Below are 10553 nucleotides of genomic sequence, written 5' to 3' on the forward strand. Positions count from 1 at the left end.
CTCTCCCGTCCTAGTATCCTTCCAGATGACCTGTCCTGCTGAGCAAAACAGGGCCATGTGTCTTGCCTTCAGAAGTTGTAGTTTACCCCATCTACTGTAATTCATTTCTCTCCTTGTTTATTTTCCCATTCCCCTCACAACCTCTTATATGTAATTTTGTATAACCATGCGGGTCTCCCTCCATTACCATGCAATTTCCCTTTTCTCTCCCTTTCCCTCCCACCTCATGTATCTGTTTAATGTTAATCTTTTATTCCTGCTCTTCAAATATGATATGTCAAGAGCTTTGTAATGTTTTGAACAACCAATAAAAAAAAGAAGAAGAAAAAGAAGAAAAGAAGTTATAGTTTAGAAAGTTTTCTCCTTCTAATTATTTTGTTTTGGATGCATTTTTCTAATACAATCTGGTTGTATATCTGATAATAGTTTCCTCCTCTGTAAATCCTCTACTTCTGCCCATTCAATTACCCTCCCACCTACAAGCACACCTTTTGTCTTTGAGGCTTGCTCTAAAGCTGGGCTGCATCTGTGGGACCTTGGATATATTGACCTGTATCTCAGAGTTTGGTCCTCCTTGCCCTGGGTTGATAGTGCATCATTTATCCCCAAATCCCCTTTTATTGGGAAAACCCTAACAATTGCCTGAAACAGCAAAGCTTTTTTTCTTTTCCTAGGGTATGTGTGCTGAGCCTGAGGCAGTGTTTCCTCCTGAATCTGCAAGCAGGGAAGCAGATAAATCAAAGAGATCTTAAGCAGGCACTGTTTGTTTTGCATGAACAAACAGCAATTGCTCTTTGTTTAAATTTAATAGTTAAAAATGAACAGTTCTGGTGATAATTGCCACATATTTATATTGGCATTTTACCTTTTAAGTTCTAGAAGAACAGCAGCTTAAATCAATTGACTCATGTTTATCAAGTCAAAGGTTAAGTACTACTGCATTTTAAAATCAGAAAAGACAGTGAAAAAGCTGAATTAATAGTCATGTAAATATATACATCTTTTGTTGGGGGGGTAGTGAGAGTGGTGAAGAGAGAAACAAGAGGAACAGTAGCTAAAAGGAAGTACAACATTTGCTTATTAATACTGAGGAAGGTACATAGAAAACCAGCATTCATTATTGCTGTTCATATTTGCACATGCTGACTTTGGTCATTGGACCAACAAAACATGTTTGCCAAAGAAGACACTGCAGTATAGACCAAATTCTACAAACTCCTCACCATAAAACTAATCCCATTGATACAACCTATACCACTAAGTGGAAATGTCAACAGTAGCATTTTAATAAGAATGTTATTAATGGTAATCTCATGGTTTATGAAATCTATTGCTGCTTGAAGAATTGTGCTTACTTGTAATCCTGTTTCTAACTACCACCCAAAAGAACTTTCTTTTTTCATTGTGACAATCTATTTGTACCTCTCCTTAGAACGTGTCTTGCCAGTGCATGGTAGGCAAGATTTTAATTAAAACTCATCTATATGGAAGCTTCCTACCTGCTCCTAGTAAATAATTCTGAAGAGAAATGCTTGAAATGAGACCAAGTTATGAAATGAAAGCAATTACCAATTTGGAATTGGAAACAGAGTAGGTTATATATAATATACTTATAAAAATCTGTCTATAGTTATTTTTACTTTAGAAATTTAGACATAAGTCAAATTATAGAATTATACAACTGGAAGAATTTTACAGGGTACCAACCTCTCCTCACTTGCTAGATAAGGTAACAAGAGGTTAATTATGCATCTGAGACCATACAACTAGTAGCAGGAAGGGAACTAACACATAAAGCTTCTGATTTCTAGATTAAAATTCTTTCTACAACCTCAGTGCTCCAGCAGTAAATAAAATTAATTTGAAGTATTAAGCTTCATTGTATTTTAATAGATTAATTTTCTAAATGAAATTAAGATATCAATATTTCAACCAGTCAAACCATTGACTTTGTGTGGATATATTTTTTATGTTTATAGTATTTTGCATATTTAATATTCAAGATGTTCTTTCCAAAGACCTAATTTTCAATCCCTACAATTACTCAAGGTTGAAGGAAGGATAAGACACAGACTTTCAATATTTGCATCTTTTATGCCAAATGAGAATTCAAAAAAATTAGTTTCAGTGAGGTTTTAATATTAAAATATGACTTGAATTGTAGAATACATTAATGAGAAATATATATTCATTCTCAGATAAGTAAAATGCTTAATCCATTATTCCTAGGATGATTTTTGTTGTTGTCTTATAAGATTAAGTTGCTGATTCCATTTTATTAGAAAAGTACTTTACAACACTAGTTGAACAATACTTCATACAAATAATCTTCCTTGAGAATTTGAAATAAGTTGGTGTCTCTCTGACAATTAAAAACTAAAGCAGTCTTTATGTATCACTGTATCAGATAAACTGCTTCCAGCTACAAGTAACAGAAATCCTAAATTAAACTGACTAAACAACAAGGAAATGTATAAATGCACATAACAGAAAATTTGGTTTGGTAGATTTGGTATCTCAACCATGTCCTCAAGGAGTTTGTTTCCTTCATTCCCTTTTTATTGGTGACCAAAGGGTCAATTCCATCCTTCCTGAGGTAGATACGTACATTATCTCAATTTTACAAGTGAGGAAATGAATGATATTAAAATGATGCTCACATAGTCACAAAAAACTGCCAATAGAACAGTAGCCTTCCTTATCTGCAGTTTTGTTCTCCACAGTTTCAGTCTCCCACAGTCAATTACAATCTGAAAATATTTATGGAAAATTCCAGAAATAAACAATTCATAAGTTTTAAATTTGTACACCATTCTGAGTAATGTGATAAAATCTCAACACAGTCTGTGTCCCATTGGGGACTAAATTATCTATCCCTTTATCTCCTGGATCCATGCTGTGTACCCTATCCACCCATTGGTCATATAATAACCATCTTGGTTATAAGATCAACTGTCCTATTGCAGTATTTAAGTTCAAGTAACCCTTATGGTAGTGATCAAATTCTACATCCCAATGCCTATGTCATTCACTTTATTTTGAATACAGTACAGAAAGAAATTTTGAGAGAGAAAGACAGTGCTTTTACCTAACTTTATTATTATAGTTGTTATATTTTATTATTGTCAATCTCTTATTGTACCTAATTCATAAATTAAACTTTATCAAGGGTATGCATGTACAGAAAAGAACATTGTACAGTATGTTTGTGTATGGCTCAGTACTATATATAGTTTCTCCAATCTATTGGGGATCTTGGATGTATCCCTCACAGATAAGGGGACTACTGTATTTAGTACTGTATTATTTACATCCAATGGGACAGATAGATAGTGTCTTCTTATTGCTTTTTTTGTTTGTTTTTTGGTTTAAAGAAGAATTTTCACAAAATCCTCTAATACACTTCCCTTTGCATCTGATTAGCTGAAATTGGGCCTCATGATCATTCTTACACAGAACTTTGGCAAGAAAGGGACTATTTTTTGCTCTTGAGTCAGGGTCACTTCTCCAAAAATGCACTTGTATTATTCAATGAGAAGGGGAGAATTTCTGCCTTCCCCAGAAGGTGCCCCAACTTCCTCCCAGAAATTAATGCTCTTGACTTCCATAACAATGCACTCTTTGCCTTTAATTTCTCTAGCTACCACCTCTCAGACTACTTTGCAGGCTGCTCCTCCTCTTCCCTCCCTCTAAAGGATGGAGTTACCCATGCCTTTATCTTAGGTCCTCTTTCCCTTTCTGTCTCTATTCCTCCCCCTAAGCTACCTTATCCATTCCTGTCATTTTAAATATCACACAAATTTGATCCTCTCCCATCCAAAAATTTCTCCTAAACTCCACAATCATATATCCAACTTTGTTCCACGTGGATGTTCAGGCACTTAGGTTTCTTTCTTCTAGTACAGTGGTTCTCAAACTTAAGCATGCATCAAAATTACTTGGAGGGTTTCTAAAAACACACATTGCTTATGCTAGACCTCATCTTCAGAGTTTCCAATTCAGCAGGTCTGGGTAGGGGCTCCAGAGTCTATATTTCTAACAGTTCTTTCTGGGTGATGCTCACGGCTGCTGTAGCAACACTGAACAAGTCTCTGAGAGTATTGTCCTCAAATGAGAGGCTGACACGGTGCCATAGCAACAGAAAAAGAGCATCCAGTGAGATGGAGGGTAGGAGAGCATAAGGAAGGTACATCCGCTGTCTGAGGCATTGGCTCCAAAATATACCCATCACTGCCACTGATCATTGTTTGCCCCTCCAAAAGGAAGGGAACTCAGAAAATATAATGTAGTTGGGTCTCCATTGACCTGGCCACATTCTGGAGGTGTAAAAGAAGAGAATGGGATTTTGTAGCCAGCAAGAAGTCTTGACCCCTCTCCAATTTTGTTCTACCAACTAAGTATTCACACTTGCTTTCTCTTATCTTCTCTATCATTCACCAAGGACTCGCACTTGCTTCCATGAGCTCCTCCCTGTCCTGTACATAACCAACTCATTCTTGTTCTTTGGTGTCACTTAAAATGTCATCTTTGCCAGGCGCAGTGGCCCATGCCTGTAATCCCAGCAGCTCAGAAGGCTGAGGCAGGATCATGAGTTCAAAGTCAGCCTCAGCAAAAGCGAGGTGCTAAGCAACTCAGTGAAATAAAATACAAAATAGGGCTGGGGATATGGCTTAGTGGTCGAGTGTTCCTTAGTTCAATCCCCAATACCAAAAAAAAAGTCATCTTCATAGAGAAACGGCTCCAGAAGCACTCTACCTTGAGCAGACATCAGTCTACTTCACAGAGCCTTGTATGCTTCCTGTTTTATTGCTCATCATGTTGTACAAACTTTTAAAAATATTAGCCATCTACCTTACTGGGAGGGAGCTTCATCTGGGAAGGAAAGAACCAAATCCTTTTTTCCCCAAGTGTGTAGAAGACCATGTGGGAGATCATTTTTCTTGTTGACTTGAATCCATTTCCCTTGCCTTTTCCTTACTAACAGAATCCCAATTTAGTTGAAATATCAGAAGATTATTTATCTGAGGGAAGATGGGGCTAGTGAACCAGAGACAAGCATGTGACACAATTCTGTCCACTGAGATGCATCCAGAAATCAGCAAAAACTTCCTGAAGAGTTTTTCTTCCCTGATGATAGAGTTGGTGAAAAGAAAATCTGCCCTGCATTTCCCTGTTTCCTGCCTCTGAATGTGTTTGTTTAAGGGTAAGTTGTGTGAAGTTGCAACAGCCACATTGCAGCCATGAGGGAAAGGTCCAGAGAACTGCACCAAGAAGACAATCCTGAGACCTGACCTCACTGAGCTACTACACCTACTTATCGAAGACCTACCAATTATCGAAGAAAATTATAAAAAACATTATATATTTAAACAACTTTCTGTGGACTTGGTTGGATGCAGCCCTTGTGCGACTTAGCATACAACTTGACATATACTACCAGTATGTGTTTAATTAATTCTGGTATTTGTCATTTTTTGATAGCTGAAGAATATAACTAAGGTAAAATGGGAAAAGTTGAGTCAAATATCCAGGTAATTTAATCAACACAAAAACACAATTTTGTTTTTGTTAAATTGAGGGATGGGGGAGAATAGAGAAAAGAAGTGGATTCAGGACATATATTATACAGTTGGCTGTCTTTATTAGCCAAATTATACAAATATTATTTCATTCTTTTAAACAAAAGTGTAATGAACTGTTTGTGGTGACACATGCCTGTAATCCCAAAGTACTTTGGAGGCTGAGGCAGGAGGATCACAAGTATCAGGCTAGTTTTGACAACTTAGTAAAAAAATTATCTTAAATTAAAATAAAAATGGGGCTATGACTATGGCTCAGTGGCAGAGCATTTGCCTAGCATGTGTGAGGCACTGGGTTTAATCCTTAGCATTGCATACAAAAATAAATAAAATAAAGGCATACCATCCATCTATCACTACAAAAAAATTAACTAATAATAATAATAATAATAATAAAGGGCTGGGGAAGTAGCTTAGGAGTAGAACACTTATCTAGTATGTGTTTGTGACAGGCCTGGGTTCAAACCCAGTACCACACATGCACATGCACACAATGTAAGGAAAACTTACTAATACAAAGTATTATATTAAAGAAACATATAGCAAACTGTTTAAAAATATGGGATTTGAATTTTAACTCAAGAGAAGTTATTAATCCACCCTGGATTTAAGTCATTTTTAAAAGAGAAATTTTCAACTTTATGGGTTAGTGTGATACAAAAATGAGATAATACATGTAAAATGTTAAATATAAATATGCCTAGCAATGGTAAACAATAAATAGTCATAGAATTATTATTATTAAGCATACTTGAGAGAAATGGGATGTAAGGATGAAAATGTATAGCCTCTTTCTGTAACTAAAATACTAAAGAACATTTAAATGATACTAAAGACCTTAGGAATGTGAAGGAATGAGACTTTCTGCCCGGAAGGATCAGACCATGTTTTGGGAGAAGAGAAGATATTTGCTATGGACCCCGAAGATATTTGCTATGGAGGCTCAGGCCCAGGAAACAAATTTGAGATCCCAGCAGGTAGAAGAAGATGCAAGATGCAATTGGGATAGTAGACATGCTTTATTCAGAGGCAAAAATACCTCCTAGCCAGGCCCCAGCTTCAGCATCAGCCCCAGCCAGTTCCATTTAGCCCTCTGAGTCATTTCCATGGGTCTTTTTTATATGCAGGCGAGAAAAAGGAGGCACACTGCCAACAGGTTACATCAGTTGGTGCATGCTCACGAGCTAATGTTTATGACCTTGAATATGTCCACTAAATCAGTGTTTATGACCTTGACTACACACTGAAAATGTAGCCCATAGGAAGCCTCAGTGAGGGAGCCTTACTACAGCCATTTGGGGCTGCCCTACAGACCCTTAAGGAAAGGTTGAATTTGACATGTAGAGATGAGCAGGAAGCCTCCATCCATGTTGTGGTGACTAGAAGAGGGAGAGATGAGTACTGGATCATAGGCTTCAAAACATGGGGCAAGGAGTGCATGTATTTTAGTCCATTCCTGCTGCTATGACAAAAAAACACAGACTGGGTAATTTAAAAATAATAGAGATTTATTTCTCATCATTCTGGAGGCTGAGAAGTCCAAGATCGGGGTATTAGCAACTCCAGCTTCTGCTGAGCATTCAGTCTCTGCTTCCAAAATGGCCCCAAAGCCACATCCCCCAAAGGGAAGGAACACTGTTTCCTTATGTGGCAGAAGGGGCAGAAGACCAAAACGGGCATAGGGTGAATCTTTCAACATCTTTTATAAATTCACTAATTCCAGTTTTGAACACTGTGCCTTCATGATTTAATCACTCTCCAAAGTCCTTATCTCTTAATATTATCCCATTGGTAATTAAGTTTTAACCTATGAATTTGAAGGGACACAGTCAGATCATAGTAGCAGGAAATACAAGGCATGTTTGGGTCATGACTAATAGCATGGTTTGGCACCACTGTGGATTTACCGAGGAGGCCCTTGGAGATGAGATAGGGAAAATTAAAGAGCTACCTCCTGAAGAGTCTCAATGAGGAAACTACAGCATTTGGAGCAGGCAATGAGGTGCAGTGAAAGAGTTTTGAAGCAGGGAAAGAAATTGAGCTGATGAAAGTAGAACAGGCACTGTAAATTAGATCTCCAACAGCTATTCCTTCTTTAGGTTTTGTAACTTTAATAAATGATGACCATCAGTTCTCACAATGTAACACACAAGTCTTTGCAATGAGCTGTAACATAAGTCTTACTATATGCTTGGGTTGAAAATCATCTTGCTACTTCCTTCTCCATCTGCCTTGCCTTGTTGAACTCATGCTGTGAATTCTTTATGTAAGGATGGGGTCCTTGAGAGCTTCAGCAGCAATCTTGGCTCCATGAGGAAAGATCCTATCGACACACTAAGGGTGGCTAACTAGGAAGATTCAGGAAGCCTTGGCAAGTTTCCTATGTGTTGTGGATACAACATTCTAATTGATGCTGAGAAGGACGTTTCAGGAAGGTTTGAAAGGGGGTCGATGGAAATGGATTAATGAAATTCAAGGCAAAAGATTTAAAACACACATACACACACACACACACACACATACACACACACAATTATTGGGTTCCTTGCACCCTGCCAGAGCAAGGACTCACCAGGCTCTGGCTGCGACGGTTCCTCCACTGCTTCCCTCAGCCACAAGCCCTCAGCAGCACTCAGGGAGTCCTCCCTGGTCCAGGTGGGCAACATATTAGTGCTTTTAGTGTTGTCCTGCCTCCAGCCCAGAAGCCCCTCGATCGGAATATCATGTATTCAAAGGACACAGGTTACAAAGATGACTTATTTCAGAAATTGTACAGTTCTCCAAGAGCAAAGCAGATGCCACCCCCAGCAAACTGCAGGGTGGCAGTGATAAGCTCCTACGGGTGGCAACCCTGATCTTGCTCAGCCTGTACAAGGTGGATCCCCTTTTTGGATTCTGGCTCATCCAGTTCTATGCGGTAGTGGAGAATCCCTGGGCTCACCCAGCTTCTCCAGCCTGTGGGTTTTGCACTGAACTTTCAGCCCACTGGAGAGGGTGGCCATCAACCTCTTCCTCTATCCATGAAAGGAGTTCCAAGCATCTAGACCTATACAAGCCTTTTCGTTTACTGTGTCAAGCCAATTACTAGTAGTGGACATTGGAGCCATCCTGAATTCCCCAGGCTATGTGCCTGAGTTGAGGGCTGTGTACAAGCTCGTAGAGATCCTCCAGGTGGAAATGATCTCCTTTGAACTTTTTCTGGCCAAGGCCCAGTGTGAGCAGATGCTGGAGGATCAACTTGCAAGTGATAGATAAGAGCTACTTTGAGCTGGATGGAAGGTGTGAGTGAGCACAAGAGCTGAAGAAGACAGGCATGCCTGTTCAGATGTACTGCCTCAGCTGGCCTAGGGCGGGGAGCATCTGACCATGTCCATGGCCTGGGTGGAGCTTCAGTGGGCAATCACTGAGTGGGCAGTCAAGAACTACTATAAGCCATCCAGATCAGTAGATACTTATAACAGCTACTGGGAGAGCAGGAAGCTGCCCCTGAAAGCCTTACTGAGCTTGCAGAAGGAGCCTGTAGCCTCAGACTTGGGGAACAAACTGAAAGGGATGAAATAATCTGCCCCTTCTCCTCATTCCTGACCATGTCCATTTCCCCCAGGGCAGCCTGGATGACCTTCTACCAACCTCCCCCAACAATGGCCTCAGCCTGCTCTGCAGCACATACTTCTCAGGATGCAGTGCCAAAGTGTGCCAAAACTGTGGCCTCTCTTGTAGCACCTCTCTCTTCCAGCACTGTGACAGCCTCCTTACCTGTCCTTTGGCCTCCAAGTCCAGCACCTTCCCCAGCGAGGCTTCTGCCCATGACAACCTGGCCCAGGGGGCACCTCTATAGGAGTACACAAGCCAGATGCAGTACCTCCACTGGCTGCCATCCCTCCACTCAAAGCCTAAGCCTTCCACCATGGCCACCACCTGCTGTGACTTCTGTAACCACCCAGGTACCAACACCACCTGCCTCAACACCTACCATTATGACCCCTGCTGCAAAAAGAGTGAACTGTACTAATTCATGCCTAACAACCAGCTGAACTGCAAGTCCACCAAGTTCTGCCATCTTGTGTACAGGTAGACTATCCTTGCACCTTCTGGCTACAAGGGCTACACCACTGCCCTCTGGGTTTTCTGGTGAAGTAGTATGGATGCATTATCAGAAGCAAAGAACTGCACTTTATCTTGTTAGATGTGCTGATCTGCACTCATGTGAGTTTACTAATGACTCCTTTCAACCAGTGGCTGCTTTGTCTTCTGTCCAGAGAGAGGGTGACACTTCCATTCAGATTCGTTTTGCTAATCTCTTCACTGTCTCCACTCCCTGTTCAGTTGGGTTTTGCTTTTGTTTTCTAAGAGAGTTTCTATCCTGAGACCCTTCCATGCCTACCCCTCCCACTGTGAAGCCACCCTGGACAGAGCTACGTTAAAACACCCAGGACACCTCCAAATGCCTACTTTAAACAGGGAGATAGAGGCTTGTTGGCTTAAAATGAGCCCTCCTGCCACACTGGGCTCACCCCTTTGGCCATCCTGTTCCCAAATACAAGGATCCCTAGCCAGATTCCCCCCACCCCATTCCCTGCCTCTGCAGGTGTCAAAGATGAAATAAGTCCCACATTAGCTGAAGGTCTCTTATTGCCACCACATCTCAGTCCACCAGTGGTGTCAGTCAACATCACCCCAACACGTTGAAATATGAGCCTCCCACAGCAGGACTGACTTCACCCATTTCTGTTGTTTTCACATGTCCCTCTCATTGTACTGTAAATAGCTATTTTGAGGACTTATTTTTAAATAAATATTCAACTTGCTATGTGTTTCAAATATATATAGTGTATAATTGTTAGATTAAAACACACACACACACACACACACACACACACATATATATATATATATACCACTTCACATGTAAAATATTGCTCATCTATTCATCATAAACCTTATATGAGATAAATACTATCATTATTCTCCTTT

The 10553-nt window shown here is 40.0% G+C and overlaps 1 pseudogene; it reads left to right on the forward strand.

Moving 5' to 3' along the window:
- Positions 1-8302: 8302 nt before the first annotated feature.
- LOC124108132 (spermatogenesis-associated protein 2-like) lies at positions 8303-9654 on the forward strand (annotated as a pseudogene).
- Positions 9655-10553: the final 899 nt, after the last annotated feature.

Source organism: Marmota monax, unplaced genomic scaffold, assembly GCF_021218885.2.
Source record: "Marmota monax isolate L192 unplaced genomic scaffold, Marmota_monax_Labrador192_F-V1.1 WCK01_AAM20220418_F8-fsc00049, whole genome shotgun sequence".
In the NCBI taxonomy this organism is placed as follows: domain Eukaryota; kingdom Metazoa; phylum Chordata; class Mammalia; order Rodentia; family Sciuridae; genus Marmota; species Marmota monax.